The sequence below is a fragment of the Phaenicophaeus curvirostris genome, chromosome Z (assembly GCF_032191515.1).
Source record: "Phaenicophaeus curvirostris isolate KB17595 chromosome Z, BPBGC_Pcur_1.0, whole genome shotgun sequence".
Classification (NCBI taxonomy): domain Eukaryota; kingdom Metazoa; phylum Chordata; class Aves; order Cuculiformes; family Cuculidae; genus Phaenicophaeus; species Phaenicophaeus curvirostris.
Window position 1 is genome coordinate 66473892 of NC_091431.1, and position 25629 is coordinate 66499520.

At 48.6% G+C, this 25629-nt stretch overlaps 2 protein-coding genes across 6 annotated transcripts in view; one reads left to right on the forward strand and one right to left on the reverse strand.

The window, feature by feature from the left end:
- Positions 1 to 9010, forward strand: part of PIGO (phosphatidylinositol glycan anchor biosynthesis class O) — a 389616-nt gene extending 380606 nt beyond the window's left edge. For both annotated transcript variants that reach the window (XM_069880917.1, XM_069880918.1), the window contains one exon: positions 8998 to 9010. The gene's annotated coding sequence lies outside the window, so the exon portion shown is untranslated. The remainder of the gene's footprint in view (positions 1 to 8997) is intronic.
- The window catches only part of CNTFR (ciliary neurotrophic factor receptor), a 467758-nt gene that overhangs the window by 140350 nt on the left and 301779 nt on the right, over positions 1 to 25629 (reverse strand). Inside the window, exon 1 of one of the 4 annotated variants that reach the window (XM_069880944.1) lies at positions 20741 to 20879. The exons of 1 other annotated variant lie outside the window; for it this stretch is intronic. The gene's annotated coding sequence lies outside the window, so the exon portion shown is untranslated. Of the gene's footprint in view, positions 1 to 1378; positions 1499 to 20740; positions 20880 to 25629 lie in introns of those variants that run through there. 2 more of the 4 variants (XM_069880943.1, XM_069880945.1) reach the window with 2 other exon arrangements.

Below are 25629 nucleotides of genomic sequence, written 5' to 3' on the forward strand. Positions count from 1 at the left end.
TTTTTGGACACAGGATTCAAATGTGCACCAACGAAAGCTCGTTTGGAAACTCACAAACAGCTTCTCTCTCCATTTCTCCACAAGAGCAAATTCAAACCTCTAACCTTTTTTTATTCCAGGCAAGTTATTTGCAAACTAAGCTAAGCTCTCTAGGACATGTTACCTCTCTTCTACTATTTGCTAAAGAGCTTCAATAAGCCAGCAAGTTGCTTACAAGAGCATCTGGTTTTCACCCATAGCCTCCAAGGCTAACTGCCTCTTGTGCTGTGGATGAGGTAACTAAGGGATAATTCTGCACCAGTACTGAAAATAACAGCACCTACTACTAAGATGTAATTGTTGTGAGGTGTGAGTATCTATACTGCCCTTTTTTCATTTCAGAGAAACACCATGCTTTCTGGATTCAGTAGTGATTTCAGCAAAACCACAGTCACAAGAGATGCAGTTTTGGAAGAAGCAAGTAGCTCATTACTCCACTATTTATAAAACCTTAAAAATACATGTACAAACATAAAAATACCGCCACTCATACACATACCACCTTATTTGATCAGATCTCATAAAAAACAGATGCTATCTTGGAAACTAACTTCCTTGGGAAAATAAACTGCCTGTAGTAAAACCCAGGGCCAGATCAGACAGCTGACCAAGCGCACTGTCTGTATGATGCCTGCCACTTCGCAGAGTTTCAGGACAAACAATGCAGCATTAAAGCTCTCTGCAAAGCAGGAAAAAAACAGAGAGAAGACATGAAGATCTCACAGCAACTGCCAGCAGAGAGCTGGACTTGGTGCTGCATTTTTGGGGTGATGGAGGCAGCCAAGCAAATAAAAAAACCCACAACCCACGGATGTCAGCAGGTTGTCAGTGTCTCAGAGGCACCACCATAAAATCCACATGGAGCTAAGGGCTTGCTGGTCGCTGGGAAGGCTTGCGAAAAAGCAAACAATGTGCCGGGTGACAGCAGAGGCTCTGAGCAGGGAGGCTGTCAGCACCCAGAGGTGGCAGAGAGCCTCCTGCTCCATCAGCTGAGCCTCCAGTGAACCACACCAGAGTATACAAGCAGGAGGAGAGCAATTGTGTGTGTACTCGAAAGCATGAGGGGCTGCAGGCACAGAGTGCTGGTGGTCTTTCACAGCATGGAGTCAGTTGCATCATGCTGCCATCAGCCAGACGAACAGCACCGGTGGGATAGAGGGTCAGACCCTGTGCTCAGATGCTTGGTGAAGCTTCCCAAGCTCGCCGACGGAAATGAAAGTGCACTGAGCACGGAGGGATGCCTGTCCCGGATATTCAGTGTAAGGAAGAATGTAGAGTTCTTGGAGCGGGCACGGCCACCCGCAGCTGTGCAAACAACCCTGCCGAGAAGGTGACTTACCTTGGCTCCCAGCCGAGATCGTAGATCCCCGCCTCCAGAAAGCCTTTTCCTTGCCCAAAGACAGGACAAGCAAAGCGGAGGGTTGTTTCCCAGCGGGAAGCTGCCGTCTCACAGACCAGCACATTAAGCAAGCTGGCTCAGGTTAGGACTAAGCACCAATAGTCACTGTCAGCCTGACCCAGCTCAGCACATAGTGTTTGCTCCTTGGTTTCAATTTGTCCTTACAACTGAGGATAGTTTTTCTGGCAGCAGAAAAGCCACAGCAGCAACTGCAGGCAAGAGAGCTTGCTGTGCCGCTCAGGTCTCATCCTCTAACAGAGCTACTGCAACCCAGGAAGGATCCCAAATCTGGTTGGACAGTTAGATCCAGGAAAGCACATGCTGATCTGTCACACCCAAGTACTCCTGACTCTCATCATCTAGAGGAAACTAACTTCAGATGGTAAGACAGGGAGGAAAGGAGAATGTTCTGTGCCAAATCCAGGGGGAACTGGATACCCCAGAGCAAGCTGGCTGGAGGTCACACTGGAAAACATCATGTGAGAGCCTGGACATGACGCCAGGTACTGGGAGAGGAAGAGACCAGTCAGTAATCGGGACGCCCAGGCCATGCTCCTGGACTTACGACAGCTACCTAGACTAACTCCAGAGGTGTGGAGCTTAGGATGGCTAGAGGTGCTCCCAGCTCTGCCTTCCTCAACTCCAGATTTAGAGAAAATACTACTTTTCTTCTATGTTGCCTCACCAGACTACCTACTGCAGGCAACAGATGCAGTCTACAATACATAAAGACAGAAGGGTTTTTAATTTTATGTATTTTTTAGAAACTGTGGTGAGTAGTAGCAGAGCAGATCCAGTATGATCTCTAAATCCTGTTTACCCAGATTGCCTCAGCATGTTTCCTCCCAAGATTTTGTGCGGTTTCAGCCAACTTCTGTTTCTGGCAGTGAGCTGGGAGGATGATGGCCTCCCTCTCCAATGTACCTGGGTGGGAAGACAGATGCCATGCTGTGCAACACATTAGGCTTAATTCAGTGCCTTTAGAGTTAGGACCAGGGATGCTATTGTATGACAAAGCACTAGTTTGTCCAGAGCAAGTCAGACCCCACCACCATGGAGAGTCCTACTGCTCTGAGGGTACTCGTACAACATGAGTATATCCATCATGCTTTCCTATATGCTAGCTCAGAGAGCCCTATAACCTCTGCCAACAGGCTGTAGCATAGGTTGAGAATCTCAGGCAACTAATGTAAATTGAAAAAAAATACGAGAAGAAATATTCAAATTAATCAGAAAAATAAAAATGAGAGAGGGAAGAGGATCCTACAACACACTAGTTCCTGCCTGCCACTGGGAGCACCATCTTAGAACAATCAAATAACCAAGCCATCTCTTCTACAAGCTTTGAGGAAAACTTCCAACAAAATGTACGCTAAAGGATCCGCTCAAGACGATGGAAACCAAAAAAACTAAAACCCAAGGATACAAGGCATTTGCTCAACTGCAAACCTAGCTACAGGCACACAGGAGACCCGCAAACCCAGCACCAAGCAGCTCATGAGCTAATGGTCATCCCTCAATGACCAGTGCAGCCTGGACATAGTCTTTATTTCATCTCACATTCCTGATGGAGTATCTTTGTTTTCTCAGCCTGGACTGTATACAAACAGTTTACAGAAAGACAAATATGTCATAGCCACTACTCCAAGTCCACCCTACTGGCCACAGTTTGATATGAAACACAAATTTCCTGAACAGGGCAAAAAAAGTTGAAACAGCACAAAAGAGTATGCTAGACCCCACACAAGAGAAATGGGCAGGCAAAAAGACCAACGAAAAAAGGTATGCTTTTAAGAAGGGTTTCAGGAGATGACTCTGACAACTGATATTTAATTCTAAAGCCAGTGACATCTCCTACCGGACTGGCTCTGGTTAGATGTGCCCTGGTGCCATTTCTCCTTCATTGCACCAGTCTGGAGCTAAAACAGCTCCCAAAGCAGTCTTCTGGGAGACTCCCAGATTTGTCCTGGGTTTTAAGGACCCCACAGTGCCATCTGTGGGATGACTCCATCTAGCTTTACCTCTTGCAAGGAGGCGACCTGCTACCTTAGCACTGGAAGACTCACCTGAATGTGTTTTCAGCAGCAAAGGAACACCAAAAAAGATCTCCCTAAAATTAGCCTTTATTGTAGAGGGTTAAAGTCCCAATTACACAATTGGAAACAGTTACCCAAGAGAAAAATAAAACAATTTAAAAAAAAGCCAAAAACACAATTCCAGATTATATTTAACACTCAAATTCTTCCTTAATTGCTCCAGTGTCTCAGCCAGCTTGGAGGGGAGGAGCGGGACTGGCATATTAGCTCCCCCCAGGACTGCTTCCCCCTAGGGAGCTTTCCCAATTTACATTCCCATTGTATTCTTTAATTAGTACATTCCTACAGCTTTTATGAGAGTCCCAACACTTCCAGGGCTGTGACAGTACTTTATAAATAATAAGTCAGAGGGAATATTCATGGTACCCTGCTTTACTCCTCCCAGTGTCCCAGTTGGTGGCTGGCGGCTTTTGCAGGGACCACACACGGTCTAGGGCAGCCCACCACCACCCACCCCAGAGGTGGCCTTTAGTGGGGACCTCAATAACCTCCTTTCTGCTCCTTCTTCCCACCTTGCAAGCCTTTTATTTTGGGTCCTGTCTTCCCAAATGCGCTTCTCCCAGACAAAGCATTCTGACTTGATGGCATCCTTATAATGTAGATCCCAAGCTGGTGAGAAGTGCTAGGAGAACACCTTGACCTGAGGTCCCTGCAGACCTTTATTTGTGTGGTGGCTGCACAGGAAGGTGTCCACAGGCATTGGTGGCTCAGCCAGGCTTTGTGACTTGGCTCTGTCCAGAGCCATCCCTACCCAGCATCAGCAAGCACACAGTGTGCAGCTCCTCCCCACCAGGAGCCAGACAATACCCTCCACCCTACGATTTCTGGCACCCTAGGGGTGCATGAACTACCTCCTTAGGGACGAAAAAATGGGGACAATTCATTCAATCAGCAGCCCACCAGTCAGCCCTTACCAGAAACAGGGACTGGGCAAAGCCTAGGGCCCCTAACCAGCCAGAGCAGTGGGAAAACCTCCAGCACCTTCAGCCCCCAAAACAGTTCCACCCTAAAAACCAAATGGGGAAAAAAGACTGAAGTAAAGACAACCCAGCACAGCCATGCATCAGAGGCTCCAACCCAACATTTTCCCAAGTCTCATTAGACATGATTTATGAAGGCTGACACCGTTGTTAACCTCTGACCATGTCCCTGCTGCCTGCAGGGCATTTCACAGCCTGCAGAGGACCATCCAGCAGCAATATAGGGGGATGACTAGGTTTTCATCTCCCCTGTTAGCACAATTAGGTGCTTTGAAGGAGACACACAGGACCATCTTACCTGCAGCAACCCAGCTGCTTGCTCGCAGAACGATCCCTGCAAACACAGTGTGCCTGCACACACACACACAGGGTAATGCTTGGCAGGGGCAGTGGGCACTAATAACCTACCATTTGCAACCCTATCTAGTTCTGACACGTTCATTATTCAAAGGTATTTGGCAAAGACCTTGGGCAACTCATTTGCAGTGTCTGGGTCAGTTCACAAGCTCATGAATTCCCAAACTATTCGCTGGTCATGCCCATAGCTAAGCTGTGAATAGAGTTTTGGCAGATGTGAAAGGAGCTAGTGTTTTCTGAAAACACCTGCCTTCGGAAGCTGCAGAAGCTTGCAGATTTCCATTCCAGTTTAAAATGCACATGTAGCCCTCCCAGAGCCAGGAACAGGATGAAAGCTTGACTTGTCTGCAACTATAGAGCATCCTCTATCTTTCAGCAAGCTGATCGGAGATCAAGTGACATCAGGGCCCCTGAGCCAGGTGCGCGAGTCTCACCTCACCCTTCCCTGCCTACTCAGGGATGGAAACCAGGCAAAGCAGAAGCAGCTCCTGGTCTAGGACCATCCTCAGTCCCTCCACCCAGCTCCTCTCATTCTGCTTACAATCAGAGTCTTAAAGGATGCAACCAGCTGCCTTCACTCCCAGCCAAGCTCCAACCCCAGAGCTATGTCCTGGGAGCACAGGCAGCAGCAAGCCACCTTGGAAGCACGCTCCTGGTCCTACAGCTATTGCAGTTTGCCATCTTGCATGTGCAGAGATGCAGCAAGTTCTTCCCTCCCACCCTGTGGCTGAGGCTCTGCTCTCCAGGCCTCCTCCTCCCCAGCTGCCTCACTTGGTGCAGAACCCTGCTGAAATTTGCTCAACCAGTGGGCAACCCTTCCCTGCCACAAACGGCAGCCCATGAGGCTCTCTGAGATCGGGCGGCATCGCACACCCACTCAGAGACGGAGCAGGAGGCACAGGCGGGGGAATATGAGACGGGGTTTGCTCAGAGACAGCTCTGTGCTTTTGGCAGGACTCGAGGGCATTTGTTTTGAAGCTGTGTTTACATGCCTTTGATCAAACATGTTTTAACTTTTCTGGTGCGTGACAGTAGCAAAACAAGTTTGATACAAGGATAATGAAACACACTGTCTGCTTGTACGTGTAAATGGCTATAACAAAGCTGTGCACAGCAGTTATGTGCCCTATGGGGCAGGGGAGGGCACAAAAGTGAGATGCATCATGATAATGCCAACAAGTTAAGTGTTTTTCAAAAAAAAAAAACCACACACACAGAGCTACAACAGCTCAATCTCAGCTGCTAGAGTTGACCAAGTGGAGTCTGCCCTGGACCTGGTGAAGAAGCAAAACTCCCTCCAGCATCATGTGGAGCTTTTCCTTAGCAGCTGAAGAGGGCAGGAGCATTGTGGCTTGAGAGGGCTCAAGGCTTACCTGCAGCAGCATCCGAGGGCACTGGTGTGGACCAGGCCATGACCTTTCCAATCTCCAAGGTCTATCAACAGCTTTTGAGCCATTTTTTGAGAAATCCTGGCACAGTACTGCAGGCCAAAAAGGAAAGGCAGCTTTCAGAGGTGCTCCTAAGACAGCCAGTCTCTGAAATGCTATGGCACATCTGGCACAACTACCAAGAACATACCTGCATATTTTTAGATGAACTGGACCACCAAATAGCCTGCTGTCATTTCAAACCTCATACAGCCATGAACGCTTTCTCCCAGCCTGACAGGGAAACACAGAGCACTGTCAGCATCCTTTCAGAGTGGGAGGACAACACAGGAGCCATACGCATGGTCGTAAACTGGGAAACACTTCCTGAGCTACAATGTGAACAGCCATACCACGAACTGCTAATGCAGTCCTTGACATGGGGCAAAGCCTCAGCACAGACCAGAGGCTGCTACCATGGAGTGGTTTAGATGCAATAAACCAATTTTGGAGGCTGAAGGAAACTTGCAGGAGTGTGGATGCTTCAGCCTTTGCTAGAGAGCAAATCCAAGCATGTTTAATTTACTAGTGCAAATGCTAGCAGAGAGTCTTTATAATACAGTCCCATGCTGACCATGCTTCAAGATGAGAGATGCCACCATCTCTCCCTGCTTAGCACAGCAAATGAGTGCAGCGCATTGGCACAAGAGGTTTCCTAATGGCATGCCACCTCACTACGCAACCTGTCAAGCTGACACAGGCTTAAGCAGGGGATCTTAGCTGGCAATAGAGGGGGAAGTGAATATTCAGCTGTGATAAATATTTAACGTGCTTTTAGTCCTGAAGAAGTGTAGCACTAAGGCCATCATCCTGTAAGTGAAAACCAAGGCTGATTAATGGGGGAAGGTACTCCCATTTATGGGAGGTTAGGATCAATCCCAATTCTCAGCTATTTGTTGAATCTTTAATGCTCTTTTTCAAGTGCAGAGTTCCTTGGTGAAGGGCAGCATCCTAATAAGGCTGCTTTAACGGCATGGTTGTTAACGGGGTATGAATAAAAGCCCCCTGTGAAAAAAAAAAACGATTTGAAAAAGGAGGATTTCACATGGTCACTGCATTTGGCTGGCTCAGAAAAAAAATAGTGGTACGGTCTCCTCACTTCTTTGGAGGATGGGTTTACTTCTTCCACAGTTTGTCCTATCATCTCAGAGCCAAGCCCAAGGTTACCCCAAATCCACCTCCCTGCAAAGCCAAAGACAAGCTGCTGGTCTGGGGAGGAGGGAGTGCCAGTGCCAGCCCAACAGCCTGCGTTTGATCTTTCCATATCCTTCACTTTATGCTTGAAATGTCTCCACTTTCTTCCACAGCTCAGCAGTCTTCTCAGATCTGCAGTTTTACCATCTCACACTCTCCTCTCTGAACAAGGTGGCCCCATACCACCTTCCACCTCACCATTCAAGACAAATCCCCTGCCTCTGCAGTTATATCAGTATCAACAACACTCTCTCTCAAGAAGGCATTGCCCAGAGATGATTCAAGGAGAGAGCATCCTTCTTTGTGCCTTTTGTGTCTTCCATCACATCACCCTCCAGCATCCACTACTCCAACACTCACTTCCCCTAATAAATCCTCTTTTGCTCTTCTCTGCTTCATCATCCAATAGGACCAACCCTGCTGCCTGTAAACAAAACTCCCCCTGAACAACTCTGCTCGCTGGCTACCTCCCGCTGCCAGCAAGCAGCACAGAGGCAAGACAGCAGCCTTGTAACGAAGATAAAGTACCATATATTCCTGCCACCCTCTCCATCTGCCCATGCCTTTCCAGCTGCATTACACCTTATGCTGTTTTTTGTCTGAATCTAAACATCAGCTCCTTCTCAGCCATGCTGTTCCCCTTACTAAGCCCCTGTGCCAGGGACGATGAAGCCAATGGAGGAATGAAAGGAAGGGGATGAAAAGTGAGCCAGGAAAGGTGACAGCAAGAGGCAGTGAGGAAAAGGGCATACACAATAAGGGAGATCAAAGACACTAGAGCCAAGTGCACGTTCTTGCACATGAGGGAAGCTGGTGCATCCCAGCTGAGTCACTCCAGCTCCATCAAACTATCCACTGGAACAAAGTCAGTTGTCTGAAGTGAAAAATGGTGCTGGCTTCTTCCCAAAGTGATGGCAATTGGGATGAGAAAGCAATGCCACCCCCAGGCAGGAGCCCAGAGCCTCCCTGCCCCCCAACACTTTCCCTTCTCCTCCAGGGTGCAATGGGGTCAACTTGCAAAATCCCTTCTCTCCATCCAGTCCTAGGCCTGCTGTGGTAGTCCTCCAAAGCACCCCAAAAAGAAGTGACACAAAAGAAGTCAGCATGGCTGGACAATCTCCTTCCAGAGCTGTAAGTGCACAGGCTGGAAAAGTGGGCAGAGGGCTGCATTTTCTCACTGCTTTACGCTCAGTATACATCCTATCCTACTCCAAAACTCTAGGCTGGACCACTTCTCCCTGACCATACATCAGGATCAATCAGCACCTCTCCCCCTACAAGCCATCTCCACTCTGTCTTTCCTCATCCACCATCATAAACAGGGATTAGGAGTAAAGATACCAGGCTAAGACTTGGCAGCAGCTTAAGCTGCACATTGTACTCCACCACAGCACAAGTGCCAGGCATATGTCCTTGCCCAGTGATAGGCCTCAAATATGATTCACTGTGTTGCCACAAGACTTTCAGAGAGATGTTATGAGAGATGCTCTTCTGCCCAACCTTAGAAAGCTACCCCAGGTCCTCCTTGAGCTCCCAGCAAAAAAAAGCAAGGGAATGGAAGTATTCTGCTGTGTCCTTGCAAGCCAGCAGAGACAGAAGTTGCTAAGCAACCAGCAAGCATTAGGGGAAAGATCAGCATCAGAGAACTAGTAGCATCCCAAGGGGGACAGCATTGCCCCCAAAGCCCCCATGGGACTTTGCAGACCCACTGCCAAGCAGCACAGAGATTCCCTGTGTGGCAATGCCAAGCAGAGGAAGTGTGCTCAACCAAGCCCTAGTCTGCAGCCAAACTGCCCAGGTGCCCTGGCTTCTTGCCCCAACCCAGGAGACCCTTTGGCAGAGCCATGCACTTGGGAAGATGATGCCTGTGTGAGCGTTAGAGACAGGGCTGCTTTTGTTTACAGGCCGCTGGCAATGGCGCAGTACACCCTGCATCCTCCCCCAGTCAGGAGCAAGCTCCAAGAAAGGAAATTACACGAGCCAGAAGGTTTGATGGAATGAGCCCATTGGGCAGCTTGAAGATAGCTATTAATGGAGAGCTTTCTCTAATTGCTTTTGTATAATCTGGGGCTGCTAGGCGGAACTGGGTAATAAATGAAATCCAATTACATTTTCTCTCAGTATTTATTTTATTAAGTAGAATTCATCAGCTGATGAAGGGCCCCTCGAGGTAATGGCTCGTGACCTAGTGGAAGGCACTTTTTTATTATTATTATTTTCCCCACTCAGGGAAGCAGATAATTCAGTTCCCCAGTAAATGCAGGCTGGTCCCCTTGCATTGTGGCAGGAGTGACAGGTCGCAGGCCACGGGGAGCCCACAGAAAGCCTAGCACCCATGCTGTCCTTCCCAGAGGGATCCCTGCTCAGGCTGCTGGAGTCCTAATGAGCACAACGGATGACTAAACCCCAGCTTCAGAGAACCAGATAAAACAGAGATGGATCTATTGCATACAGCTTGCATGGTGTGCTCCAAGGGGATGCTGCGGGGATTAGTCCCACTGGAGATGCAGCAAGAATCAGTCTCAGTCCATGCCTTCTCCCCTGGAAGCTGCAGATTTTGGTGCCAGCACTGCTTCCCTGGGATGGGTTTCTGCTATGCATGGCTCACAGACTTTGGGGTCTATACAGGACTGTCACTGAAGAGGCTATGAACACTTGCGACTCAGATCCAGCACCCTGTGCTCCAGCCTCATATTGCTCTACAAAAGGGCACCTCAACCACCACTTGGTGGTAGATGGAGACCCAGTTGCTTCCACGAATGCTGCCCAGCACTGTTCACACAGTGGTGACAGCAGGCAAGGCATGCCTGGATGTACAGAGCTGGCACTACGGCAAGAGACTCAGTTGCCAAGAAGGATTTGCTGGAAGCCACAGCACTGCTAAAACACATACCTTAGGCCCTAGTATATAGTCCCTTCTTTGTGGTGCAAGAGACAGTAAAACCCAGCCCAAGGCAGGAGGGGCTGCTCCTAGTGCATTCATCTGAGCTCCAGCGAGCGTCTCTATGGAGCAGGGGTGGCCACCATGGCACAAGCCCTTTTCCTCCTCCCCTCTTCACACCAAAAAGCGGCAATGGGACTGGGAACTCATGGGGCCCAATGCAGGATCACTGCCTGATTGACCGAGCCCACAGCAAGGGTTCCTCCAGCACAAGCAGGCAGGATACCTTGGGGAATGTCACATTTGGCTGTTGGGCTTTTCACCATCCCTTTCCCATCCAGATATTGACTGATGTTTGCCCCCACTCCCAAAGCCAGCGCTGACAGCCATGGCTCGCCCAGCTTTCATTGCCATCTTGTCATACATGCAATTTATCACCCGCCAATGCACGCTCGTTACAGACGACAGACTCCAGTGTCCATTAATTAATGGGAAATACTTAGAGAGGCATATACACATGCACAAATCTGTCTGAGTGGTTTCCTACGGCACCTTCCATGAGCATTTCCATGCACTGCAACAGTGAGGACAGGTCCTAGGAGCCATCGCAGAGGCAGCATGCAGCAACTAGGCTTAAAACAAAGAAGAATCAACACTAAAGGAGGGATTGGATGGGGAAGGGGCTGAGAAGGGGGAAAACAACTATACAGGCAATAGAGTAACACAGTTTTGTGCCTGAATTAGTAAAAAATTACTCAGTTTAAGGGATAAAAATACCCCAGATGATTCCTGAAGAAGTGGGGCCATCAAGCCACGTCCTTGCTGCTGAGGTTTTAGGGTGAAGGCTACTCCACAGGACATCTCCACAGGGTCTGCACACTCTGTTGCTGCAGAAACAGCTAATGCTTTGCCTAACCTTACACTGGGGATGAGCTGTTGTGGGATGCTGTCTTTCCCAAGCCTCCCTTGTATCCATCAAGGCAGGATAAGCCTAGTCCCACTGCTCAGGAGCATGCCCAGGGGTGCAAGAACTGCCCCTCCACATTCCTACATGTCCCAGCCCCCTGCTTAGCAGTACTGAATAACCATGAACGACCGCCCACCAGCACCTGAGCCTTCAAATCTCTGGATGAACTAAAAATAAATGAAGTACAGGTTCACAGCAATTCAGCACCAGGTTTAAGAAGTGCCACATTTTGTTGCTTCGGTGCAGAAGCTAGGCACAGAAGGTGAGGACAAAGGTTTTCATAGGGATCTTCTGAAACTCAGCTGGCTTTTTGATTTGGGAAGAAAACTTAAAAACAGTTTGAAAGGAGATCTAAACATAGTGTCAAAACCCAGCACTTGAATTTTTTCACAAGTGGACTTTTACTTTCTTCTGCTGAGGCTATTTGCCAAGCATAACACACAAACACCAAGCTATTCCCACTGATTTAAAACTATTTTTCACCAAACAAACAATCCATCTGATTTTTTTTTGCCCAGCTCTGCTTTAGAAGCATCTATCTGTTCACAGCAGCTCAGAATTTATGCTCAAATGAATGTTTGTGACTAACAGACAGACTAGATTCCTAGTGAAATGCATCATCAATAAATCAGTCAATCACTTCTCTTGCCCCCAGTGCAGGGCTGAAGTCTCGAGTAAGTACTCAGCAGTTTGTCAACCCTTACTCCAGCAAAGTCTGAGTAAGAGACCTCAGGATTTAGCCTATTGATTGCTTACTATTGTTTGTGATGCCCTGTGCATGTTAGACATGCTCCCTTCAAGCAAGATTAAATACCTGGCTTATGGCATTGGGATTCAAGGGAAATTATCTTTTACAAGCACTGGAATAGACAAGTCAAATTGCCTTGTGCAATGGTCCATCATGGTGCAAGGGCCACGTGAAGCCCGTCCATCTTGCTGCCAGGGAGCGTAGCACACAGCGATGCTGGCTCTCCCTTGGGCTGGTGTTGTGAGCCCCACGGCTGTAGCACATTTCTGCTAGTTAAATGTAATTTTGGCTGCAGCTTCAGAGCCTCTGCGGCTCTCAGCAGCTCGGGTAGTGTTTTGTTGTAAGAACAATAGAGTGACAGCTCCCTGGCAGCTTTGAGTAGCATCCCCAGCTCAAAGGCAGCCTTAATACCTCCGCCAATCTCAAGCCTTTCAGTTTTTACATTCGTTTGAAGTTAAGCTGATCTAACTTGGGTGAGTGGGCACAGACGGAGTCACTCAACCAAAACTGAAGCATATCGCAGCAGGGCTGCCGTGGACACTCAGCAGCAAAGCAGATGCCCCTCCACCCAAGGACTAGAACTCACTCCTCACACACCATCATGCATATTGAATGTATTAATATAGATGGATGTAAGTCACCAACTTGTCCCCACCAAAAGCAAGCCTAGGACATTTCCTACCCCCACAAACGTAAACCAAGGAAATAAAGCAGTTATTTACAAGGCAGAACATCTCTTACTAATCCTCAGAATGCTGCCCACATCCCCAGTACCTCCTTCCCTCTTATCTAGGAAGCAGAGCAATTGATGCCACTAGCCTTCAGCTTCCAGATCCAAGTCTGATGTTCAAATGAAGCCAGGAGGTGACCTGACTGTCCCTGCAGCACATAGGCAGAGCACTGAAAACCAAGTAAAGAAAACAAGACTGCAAATAACTTTCTCACACGAGTCCAAGTGCTCCTGGAATTTGCCCAAAGTGACCCTGACTGTTGGTGCCATGGTTGGGATGACAAGACCCCAGCCAGCCAAAGATGAGTGTCTGCTGCTTCCCTCCTCTGGAAAGCTGGATCTGTCTGCTCTGCATGATACTGATCACTCCAGGCTTTTTAACAATTGCTGATGCAGAGGCAAATACAGGAACACCTCCCCAAGCACCCCTACCATGGGCTAAATATTGCTAAGGATGAAGGGTGCTTAGAAGAAAGATTAAATCTAACTTCCTAAGGATCTTCTCCCTGCTGACACCACCCAGCACAAAGGGAAACTATAAATCTGCAATTACCTGAGCGAAAAAAAAAGCAGCCTGCAGAAGCACCTAGCATTTTTTTGGGGAGGAGAGAAAAAGAAATAAAATTCAAGGATTTCTAGTGCCCAAACTCAGACCAATGGCTTCTCTCCCAACCTCGAGGCATGCCCATGCTCCACAGATAGCACACTGATCACCAGGCTTCACCCATACATTCTGCTGAAAGGCAAGCTGATTTCCAATGCTTGTCCTGCCTCCCACCTTATTTTATTTCTGCCTTGTGCCCGGCCTCCCCCTCTCCTCTGGGTATTTCTCCTGCTGCCGTTTGTTCCTGTCCTTTATGGCTGTGCCTGCTGTCACTTGCATAACCTTGCCTGTTTCGTAATTTGTGGCAATAAAGTGTCACTGTGGGGAAAAAATACAGCATCGAAGCAGCATATAATTCTCTGATCCATAAATTGTCCTGGCCCCCACGTGCATGCCCCTCCTTTTTGAGGTAGTGCAACAATTTAGGGCAAGAGGGAAAAAAAGAGCCAGCAATATATGATCTTAGTGAAGGGCAGCAACTGAGCCTTCCTAGTTAGGGGCTGTAGCCAGCACTGAGGGGCTGATGTGTGCTATAATTTGCCCTGGAGATATGGGGTCTCAGTAAACACTTCCTAGAGCTATTCAGAGCTTAAAAACAGTCATCCTAGAGGGCAAAATAGTACAATAGATATTGTGAAGGGATGCCATCAGCACTGCAGTCTTCCTCCCCTACGAACAGCTTCACTGGTGCTGAGCAAACGCGATTCTTGGAGAACCATGACAATGGAAGGAATCTAGGCATGTGCAGCTGAGCCCTTTGCTCCTCTTTCCATCCAGATGTGGAATCTTGCTGATCTCCATTACAGCTGAATACCTCTTTCACTAGATGTCCTCTGGCACCCACTCCAGCCGGCCGTTAAAGGGAGCCACAAGGAGGCAGTTCTGCAGTTTTCCCCTCTCCATCTGATGCAGCTGGTCCCCACTGTACACAGCCACATCATAGAACTGTAGAATGTTTTGGTTCAGAAGGGACCTCAGAGATCATGCAGTTCTAACCTCCCAGCCATGGATCAGGCTGCTCAAAGCCTCATCTAATCTGGCCTTCTACACCTCCAGAGATGGAGCTTCCACAGCTTCTCTGGGCAACCAGTGCCTCACCACCCTCACAGTAAAGAATTTCTTCCTAATATCTAATCTAAATCTCTCCTCTCTGATAAAGGGCCCCTCCCCAGCTTTTCTCCAGGCTCCCTGTAAGTACTGGAAGGCTGCTATAAGGTCTCCCTGAAGTATACACTTTTCTAGCCTAAACAAGACCAACTCTCTCACCTTGTCCTCATACGGGAGGTGCTCCAGCCTTCTGATCATCTTTGTGGCCCTCCTCTGGACTTCCTCTTACTTCCATTTCTAGGCTGACATTGGTTCCCCGTGGCTCAGAGCCAGGACTCAGCAGGGCAGCTCCCACCCCAGGCAAACACACCCCACATTCACGTCCCTGCAAAATTCAGCTCTGCTGCACAGAGCATTATTGGGCATCAACCACCATAGTCCTCCAGTAGCCATGAGACTCAGACAAGCTGTGATACCACATGAAATGGTTTCAGAAAGAGTACAGTCTCTCTTGCTGATGGTTATTTCTCTTAATTGGAAAACACTGCTTGCTTCCATCAGAGCCCTCATTTGCTGAACGATCATCTCAATTACATGGCAGCTAAGCATCACGGGTCAGCTGTAAAAAGTCACCTACAGCACTACTGCTGCCTCTCTCCTGAGCTGTGGTTCCTGTGCCAAACCTAGCCAACAGTCCCTCTCCCACATCCACAGTCCCTGGTGCACTGAGGTCTCATCTGCCACCCATCACAAAGAACAGCAGGAAGCCTTACATTAAAGCCTCCTCCAGACATGGACATCTTTCTTGACATCTATGGCCCACCTGAGCAGATAAGTAACACTTCTGTGAATATAAACAAGTGAGGGAAAGTGCATTCACTAGACAGATAGCTCGGAGAAGTGTCATCACCTGCTGAAAGCCCATATGTGGTTTTGTAACAAAGGTATTTGCTTCCTGTCTTGCCCACTCGTCAGAAAAATATATGAGTGAAGCTAAGCAGCACCTTGGAGACTGACTAAAACCAAGCAGAGAGCAAGGGATGCTCAGAGTGCTCTGCAGGAGCCGTGCAGACCAACACATTATGAACACCCTGGGGAGGAGAAATCTCCTTTCTCCCAGGCTTGGGAATGGCATGCAGCCAGAAGCCATCATACAACAATCCTGCGCGTGATCAAGACATGCTAATGCAAATACACACAAAAAAGTCAGGTCTCAAACCTGCTCGTGAACAACTCCTTCCTTCCTGCAGCCACAATCCTCTGAAGTCTGAAAAAAGCACTCATGGTGAAACCTCCAAGCTCACTGCCATGGCGTGGTGCAGGGTTTGGGCACAGGGACACCTATCCTGTGCCAGTGTAGGTGCAGGCAGGCAGCGAGTCCCACACAAGCCAGCTGTCTGCCCTGGCAGTGGAGGGAGCTAACAGCACACTGGGCTGCAGGAGCAACAGCACAGCCAGCACTCAAACGACATCAAGGCACTGATCCCAGTTTTGGGAGCCCCAAGGCAAGACACACGCTGATTACCTGGAGCAAATTCAGCAGGAGCCACTGAGATGGCAAAGGGACTTAAGAAGATTGAGCCATGGTCTTCACAGTAACACACAGCAAAAGGATGAGTGACAGCAGGCAGTAGCTGACATGAGACATTCCCACTGGATGCAAGAAGAAACTTTCACCCCCATCAAGACCCCACCAACACTGGAACACTGGCCCAAACAATCTATACTCTCCATATCCAGAAGCTTTAAGAAGCAGGCTGTATAAAATTCTGAGCAGATACGTCCAAGCTCAACCTCCTCCCAGGTGAAGAGTCTGTGGTGGACTTCAGACCTCCAAGGTCTCTGGGTGGTTTTCTACGTCTGTTGTGAAAAAACACGGCTGCAACGTCACTTCAGGCCACATGCCAGGGCCATAACCAAGGGAAACATAGCACAGCACATTTAGCAACTATACTCAAAGCTAGACAGAATGAAGCCTTTGCCCTTCTCTCATTCCCAGTTTCATGACTTGTGACAGAGCAACACATGGAAGGGAACAAGAGCAACGCATGGAAGCGAATAAGAGCAACTCTACCATATGAGCACAGGCATTCCTCCTTCACACCAGGAACTGAATCTGGAGTTGGCAGATAATTTCACTGCACCCTTTCTAATACCTCCTCAAAACCCATACGCTTGCTTAAGATGTATGTGCACATACTCTACAAGACCTGTGCTAACTTGGCCTGAAGAACCACTCCAAACACAGTTTGCACAGCTGATGCTGATTCAAATACCCTTGACAGCATTTGATGAAGGAGGAAAACACATGATATGCAATACTGCAGTGGCTACAGGTTGCTGCTTGGGAGGTTAAAGGTGAACAGTGGGAAAACTCTTTGCTGGGAGGGCAACGCAGCTGAGCACCTGGTTACTCCATCATGACAAGGATGTCCATGCTTAAGCTGTGAACAGAGGTACACAGCTATACTGGTCTGATGCAGTGCTGGTAGCAGTTCTGCTCTGAAGACCTCAGAGGTCCCTGTGAGTCAAAGAAAATGCAAGCAAGAGATGACTGCTCAGACCTTATCTCTGGCCACCGACTATGAGTACTTACAAGACTCCTCAGCCATCTCATCTTCCTATTTGCCCTAGGAGGAAGGGCTAGAAGCTGTTCCACCAGAGGCTGTGCCTGGAGGAGACACATCTAAGCCAGAAGGCAGAACAGAGTCCTTCAGATGCAAACATGGCTGAACACTCAAAAACTGCATAACAAAGTGACAGAAACAGCGCTTTGGCAAGACATCTGTCCATCTATAAATAGAGCTCAACTGTGTGTCCTTATCGCAAGGCTTTGATGCGTTTGGGAGAGTATTTTTTTACCCTTTGCTGCCGAGTCCCAGGCAGCACAGATAATGGGCTTGAATTGATCCAGCTCAAGTATTACTAAACTTCCTACCACCGTGGCAGCGTGCCAGCCTCAAATAGGACAAGAGAACATGTGTCTGTTCAGAACCAACCACAAGAAGCAGACAGAAAATTGCTTTAGACTTTAAAAAAAAAATGTGCTTTTTGCAGATTTGTAGATCAATCTACAACGTATTTTAGAGGTTTAAGAAAGTCAATAGAAACAAGATATATCATTGCTGCACAAGAAGCTGAGAAGTTGTATTTCTATTTATGCTGCTACTAGCACTCCAACCACAGGCTCATTTTCCTGCTGCTCCCTGCCATGGTTCCACATCACTACTTCTCCGACAGTGAAGTTGAGGGAAGGGGCTCCCCTCGCTGCTGCAGTTCGTCACCCTGCTGGCTTCGCTAGAACAGCTTAGCCATGGGGCTTCATCTGAGATACCCAAAAAGTGTCACCACGGCACCTTGTGCCTTGCTTACACTGCAAGCAAGAGGATGCGGGGACTGCTGGCAGTAGCCAGGCTGACCTCCCAAAATTTGGAAATGGTCTCCTCAGGTGTGCACCCACATTGGCTAAACACACAAGTTCACTCAAGTCTCTCAGGATTCTCCAGGCAGTGCTAAGACAATCCTTTGGGATTTTTTCTGAACCAAGTGCTGCCGCAGAACCACACAGGACAGCAGCCTGCCCTCTGCAAACTTACCCCATAGGGATGTGACAAACCACTCTGCTCCTGCACCCACCATATCTCTTATACCATTGTGGCACAACTTGGAGAAGCCTTGCATATACCCCCTTGCGAAGCCCTCTACCCCTCACAGCTCCACCACAGAGCACCACAAAACATAGTTGGTATTTTTTCCCCCTTCTTATGACTGCTAAGTGAGCCATATGATGTGCTTTATAAAATCAGAACTAAATCATGCCTGCCCCTCCCTAGATCCCATGTAATGCATCAGCCATTAAACATGCAATTAGCTTGCATTTACAAATCTGTAAGAAGCTCTCACTAGCCATCCATCACTCACAAGCAGAACTACTCACCTCTCTCCCTCCGAGCCTGTCGTAATGAGCCACCAGGAAGCGGATTCCACTGGAACCGGCCACATCCATTTCCCATCCTCCACAAGGCAGAAAAAGCATCTCCTGGCTTCCACCCTCTGCCTCATAGCGGGAAGCATAATGTACCTATCTGGACCATAGGAAGTCGGCTAACACACCCCTGGTGATCAGGCAAAGCCCCTGTGCTATGGGACACCCGGCTCTAGCCATCCTTCTACCCCAGAGCCCAGCTAGGCACAGGAAAACATGTCAGACTGCAACAAGAGAAACAGAAATTAGCGTTCCACCCTCCCTACAAAGCTAACACATGTGGAAACGGCTGCTACACATCCCACCTGAACCCTATTGACACTCTGTTTGAGAGCAAACCTGACCAAGGAAGCCCACAGCTGTGACGCAGGGCAAGGACCAGCAGCTGAGGCACCAAGGCTGGCAGGACTGCCAGCTTGCTGCTGTTTCTCCGAACCCCTTTCCATCACTCCACAGGCTCAAATACTCCAACAGCACATCAATGGGCTGGTCTTTTATTCCTCCACTGCCACGTATGAGGAGATGTATCATTCAGCAAAGCAGAGGAAGAAACAAGCAGTGTTAAACATTAGCATGTGTGTACAGAGACCCCTCATGAACTCTTTTTACCTTGCTCCCATCTGCTTTGCTCTGGGCCACTAAATCCAATTCAGCAGCTCTCAGAGCTTGTACTGAAGCTGCGACGCATTTGTCAGATCCCTGACTAGACCCATGGCTAATTTTACAACGCTAATTTATCTCACCATATTATATCGCTTTCATTTCATCCCTCCGGATCCCATTACTGCCAGCGTACCTTGTAGCCAGCATGTAACAGTAATTGGTATTATTAGCGATGTACCCTCATCGAGCTGCTCTATTTACAGAGCTGTGAAAAGTCCCGTGGGTGGGTTGGTCCACAACCAAGGATGAGGAGGGAGGGGTCCTTATTCCACACCATGGATGCTGCCAGCAGGCAATGCTGAGAGCAGGATTTTGCTGCTGCAGAGCATCCCTGCACACTCTGACCCCAGCCTGCTCCCCACTGTGCCTTAATTGGGTGCTGCCTGCCCTCAGGGTCCACTAACCTTGAGCTTTTAACATAAGAGCCCATGTTCAGTCTTGCACACAAGCAGGATTTCTGCCCTTGCTTGTGTCTCAAAGGATACAGGACTCTGCTAATCCAGGGTGAAATAGGCTGCAAAACACCCCTGAGAAGCATGATGCAGCAAAGAGAGGGCACAGGAGCTGCATAGGGAAAATTCATGACACATCATGCTATTCTGGCCAACAGTTTCTCCTCTTCAGTGTAAGCTATTGCTTTTCCAAGAACAATGAAACTAAAGCTATGCCGTTTTAGCTAAGTGGGAGGCTACACTAGTCAAACAGTGACAATTCCCACTTAAGACGTCCTTGTCTGGCACTTAGTGACTTGTTAAATTTTAATTCATCATTTTCATTTCTCAGGCACAGCACCAGCAAGCAGCTGCTGCCCCATCCCTCAGCCCAGCCCCAAAGGACTGGCCCAAACAGATCAACCCTGTCCACAAGGCTCTCCAACAGGGGAGCCTGCTACAACAGGGCCCCAGTGCCTTGGAGATGATGACCCCAAACCTGTTCCCAAGCAATGCTATGTTATCAGAGTCCCATACCAAACACACATGCAACAGATCCTAGAGGTGGGGCAACCCCTTGACAATGGTTGGTGTTTGTCTCCTGAGGGGATGCAACCCTTTCCAGTGGAGCAGAGCCCAGGGAAGCTCATCACATCTGTAACGCTGCATGCTCCAGTGCAGGAAAGCAGAAGGAGCATCCAGAAGGAAGCAGAAAAAAGCATCCAGAAGACATGAGAGCTTGAATCTGTGCTCATCTGTGAGAGATGGCATCTCACCTCTCACCACAAAGCAGGGCTGAGTGACACTCACCTGCTTCAGAGTAGCTCAGCCACTACAGGACCTCTGTTACCCCCGTTAGACCATGCATCCCTAGGCTGCCCTAAGTGCTTTCAAGCATGAGAGGTCTCTTGGGAGAAGTGTCCTACATGTAGTCCATGGTGCCCATTTACCAAGCCAGCATTCCAGACCTGGCCCTCTACAACCTAAGTAACCACTGCCAGTATCTGCCATCTCTGCACAGCAGCCTATAGGCTGCTCACACACCAAAGCCAGGAGTAGCCTTTTGCCACATTTTAATAAATGCCATCCTAGCCAAAAGACATATGGCCTGCAGCCCCACCACAGCCAGGTGATCCAGAGCACACCAACTGTGGACAAAGCACATGAGCAAACATTTTAACCCATCTCTTACCTCTCAACAAGTCCAGAGTCCTTCAGGTGTTCCCAATTTCTCATCAACTTCTCGGAGATTCTTCTGGCTGCTTGACCAACCCTCACCACTCAGATCTGTGATTTTCTTCAATAAAACAGAGGAAACAACCTGTCAGGTTACCAGGTGGAGCTCTGCCACTGCTTCAGGTTTAGAAAACAACCAAGAGAAGGGGCATCTGTTCCCCAGCCCTCACAGCTGGGGGTAACTGGTGTAAACATGAAGCTAGTTTAAATGAAAACCCTCCCACACGAGCATCAGTCCAGCCCCAAAGCACGCATTTGTTTAATTATTTCGATTTAAAGACATAAAAGGGAATAGGAAGAAAAACAAGTATTGCAGCTTGAGGCATCTCTGATCATCTTTAAAGACAGACAGCAATGCTCCCCAGCCAAAGCACCGTAGCAGCACTAAAATGTCAGCCCAACACCAAGGCATTTGCCCACGAGGTCTTGCACTGCCTAAACCCTAATCCTGCAAAGCCTCACACACGTGCTAAACCACGCAGAGAGAGGCCAATCCAACTGAACCCAGGAGTGTGAAGAGGAAAGCATGCACGCAGGGCTTTGCAGCACAGACACTGAGGACTGGAAACAGGAGAGAGACTTTCTGTGCTACATCTGACATGCTGCCTAGTGAGATGGAGTCTGACGCATTACTGTAACCAGTGGTGCCTTCAGTTAGAGCAGCAAATACACTCTCTGTTTTAGATAAACAAATTATTAGTCAAGAGCCATGCTCATTATCTAAGCTCTTGTGGCTGAGCTTGTGTTGTTCTCCCCCTCCTTTTTAAATGTTTTGAGGACAAAAAAAGTCTTATGGTTCTGCATTATTAAAAATGAAAAAATAGGAGCCAAACTCCACTGGCAAGAGGAAAGTCTAGGAGTCACTCCTGCAGAGATGCTTTCCCAAGGGCAACAGTGTCTCCAAGCCTCAAACAGCCACGCGCTTTAATTAGCACCCAACCCCAAGCTGATGAGTTTCACCAGAGCCCTCCTTGGGATCCCATCCAAAGTCTTGGCTAGTCAGTGGGAGAACACTATGGAAACCCAAACCACAAACCTCATCCACCCCCCACTCGCCTACAAAACCAAATAAATGAATAAAAACTCCCAAACTCTGCTGGGTGCCTGATGGAGAAACCCTCATTTGCAAAGCACTGGGAAATAATTAAAAAGTTTTCCTAGAGCTTAAAAGGAGGGAAGCGGACTGTTTGTCATGCCGGCAGCGCATGGTGTGCCGCAATTTATCATGCTTGTCAGGTGTCAGCCACTGAGAAATTTAACTCCAGCTGCCCTGAGCCTAACACCCGCAATGCCCCATCACTCAAAACCTGCTCTGTGAGGCACCCCTGAGCTGACAAGTGACTGGCAAGGAGAAGGCTTCTCTCCACCAAACCTCTCCTTGCTCTGCAATGCCAATGCAGCTTCTTAGTTAGTTTGGGTTGGGTTTTCTTGGTTTGATTTGTTTCTTTTCTACCTACAGGTGAAGCAGAACAGCTGGTTGCTAGCTACAGCAACCAGCAAGGCTCATTTGTAACTAGCTGCCAGCAACCCGCCTGGGCTGTCACTCTGGCTTGGCAGAGATAGGACAAGAGGGATGGGGTTAGCACCAAGAGCCCTTAGGGAGGCTTCTCCAGCATCCTCTGCTGCGTAACGACATGACTCTTGCATGGACAGTGCATTATGCTGGATACAAAATGCAAAATCCCATTGACTTTGCTGACAGATGTCCCAGGAACCTGTTCATATGGAAAGGACTGACACCCCAAGTCACCTCTGTGGCCAGCCCTGATGGAATGAGCCAGCCTTAACACAGTCCAGCTTTCCTCATAGAACTTGAATCATGGATTTGCTTTTTAAGAACCCTAAATTGAGACCAAATAGAGTTTTGGAGGATCTCAGTGTACCCAAAGCTGGTCACCAGTGGAAGGATCTGGCACAGGGCATGCACTATTGTTGAGACAGCGAGAAGATCTGTGACCTGGACTGCCCCAAAACCGAGGGACAGCCTTGACCACAGCTCAGGCAGGCTCATACAAGGAGCAAATATTGGCAGCTACAGAGCAGACACCAGTCCTGGGCCAGGTCCCTGCGGGAGGGCTTGCACCAGCTCTGAGTTCACCCTGCAACACCAGGATGTGAGGTCCCAGCAATGACACAGTCAGGACACTTCATCAACATGACACCTGCTTTATAGGGCCTGGCTTGGCTGCCCACCAGAAATGCTCTCATTTTGGCCATTTCTGCAGCAAGAAGCAACAGTTAGGCGGAACTTTCAATCATTGCAACACAAAAGCACTGTTTAAACAGGTCCCTGAAAAACCCTGAAGGAAGTCCAGCACTCATTGCATGCTGCGTGTCCCACATGCCCAGGGCTAAGGGATAACTGAACCACAATGCACAAAGAAAAATAATAATTAAAAAAAACCCCAAGCCACACACACACACGCAAGCCAACACACAAAAATCTTTCTCCCCAACATGAGTTAGGTCTACGTCAATTAGGAATTGATGATTTCCTCTCGTACCAACAGAAGGGACCCACAATTTCCCAGCAGCAAGGCATCCCGTGTAAGAGCTGGGGTGTCAGTTTTGCACTCACATGTGCTCAAAGCAGTGCAGTTCCTGCTGTGGGAGCAGAGCAGCCACTACCTCCACACACACACTATATATAATACACCCACACAGCAGCATTTTTCAGAGGCTCACAGCTTGGCGTGAGGAAGGTGAATTTTCATGGCGTCAGCAACAACCGGATCCCTGACACCCGGCCGAAAATCTTCCCCGTAACTATCAGACTGGGTCTTACAGTGCAAAGATACTAGAGTGTCTGCAGCTCAACAACTGCAAGAATTTTTCTTGGTTTTATTTTAAGCTGTGGATAAACTAATGCCTTTTTCTCCTCCAAACTGAGAGCAGCTTAAAACCCTCTTTGCTAAAAATTTTCCAAAAAAAATCAGCCGGAGGCAGAGACATGCAAAGTTTCAGTTCAAATGGTTAAAGGCTGGCGTGGTTTCAAGCAACTGAAGACAGGGGCTTATAATCAGAAGTGTCAGGCAACCTTAATTATATTATTTCCTGAAGGAAATAGTTTTCCCTGCCGAAGTCCAGAAGTTATTAAAAAAAGTTGACCTCACTGGAACCAATCAAGATGGAGACAAGAAGCCTGTGATGGATTTTTAAGGCAGGCGAGTTCATGCATCTGTATATTTGGGGGTCCAGGATTTTAGGACAGGTGTTCCCAGACAAGCCTGGCTTCATGACAGCCCCATGGCCAGGAGCCAGGATGCAGAGCCTTCTCCATCCATCCTCCCAAAGCACTGCAAGCACGAGGACATCAGAGCCCCACATGCCTGACAAGGGTGCTTGCCTGTGCTTGGATTGATTGCTTTGCCAATGCAAGCGAAGAAAAACAGCTGGCTGCTTTGTAGCTGTCAGGAGCACACAGGCTTTTTGTCCGTCTCTTCCCCTGTGCCCGTAAATAAAAGTGACAGCAACTTTATTTAGGACTTCTTCCAGTTAAGAGGGGATGGAAGAAAAGTGAAAAATGAAATTGTAGCTCAGCAAAGTTGGGTGGGGAGGATCCTGGAGGAACAGCTCAGGCTGTGCCATGGCTTCAGCAGCCTGGGTTGGCAGCAGCCCTCATGCTTTCGCAACCAGCACGTCCTCATCCCCATCAATGCACACTTCCAGGCAAAGTAACACCATCCCATATGCCAATCTTGTGACGCTCATCAGCTCCACAATGCTAGTCAAGAGGCTCAAATGTCTGGAGAGAGTCAGAGGTAGAATAATTAACTGTCTCTCCTCTCCTCCCAAAAAAGATTTTAAAAACTCGAACAATTTAGAGGAGAAAGTCACCTGTTCCCCACACATGCAAAGCTTGTACTCTTAGCATCAACTGCTGCCCCAAAATGCAGCTTAGCTCTGTGCAGCTCGCCAGCCTGGCTGAGCAGTGAGTGCAGCATCTCCACCAGCATCCAGTACCGCAGGAGATCCTGGCTGTTTCAGCTATAACCTCTGAAGCAAACCTTGCAAGCGATGGAAGACGTCATTTTTATAAAAAGCACATAAAGGGACTAAAAAAACCAAAAGAAGAGGTGAAGGCTGCTCTGCAAGAGGGCTAAGCACCCAGCAGAGTTGGCCCCAGACAATGCTCTGGCACCGTGAGGAGGGTGGAGCACAGTCAGGATTTGAGCATCTCACGTCTGGTCCCCCCTCCAGCTCCCTGCAGCGTCGCCTAGAAGTGCAGCACCTCGCGTATCACAACGGTATTGCACCACACTTATAACACAAGCTTTGTTTCACCTTTCCACCTGCTTGCAGAGTCCTGCTGAGCTAGATATATGCTATATGCCAGAATCCAGTCCCCAAGGGAGGCTGCAGGGCTTGTTCCATTTGCACCATAAGGTGGGTTCCCCGATGGTGAGGAGCTTAATTGGAGCTATACTAGAGTTTGTGCTATGCACCTTCACCTGTACATAAACGTGCTCATGCCAAGTGCATAGGAAGAGATCTAAAATCCCTGGGGATGGGAGCCCACCCCATCCAGAAAGGTTCAGGGTGGAAGTTGTGTGTAGCTCCCTGGGGAGAGATGCTGCAAGTGACCTCATGGGTTTCTTCCACCACTGCCCTCACCGTTGCCGTGAGTCAGAGATTAATGACAGCCCATTTATCAGCACCAGTGGCATCATCACCAATCTCATTTCTGAGCAGACGTCTGACCTTGCTTGCACCCCAAGACCCATGTTACCATATGGCTCAGGCAGCCTTCTGACAGCTCCCAGGGGACACAACACAAGGCAGGGGACCAGCCTGTGACACAGCCTGATCCTGACTCACAATGCACAAGACAAACCTTTCAGCTGC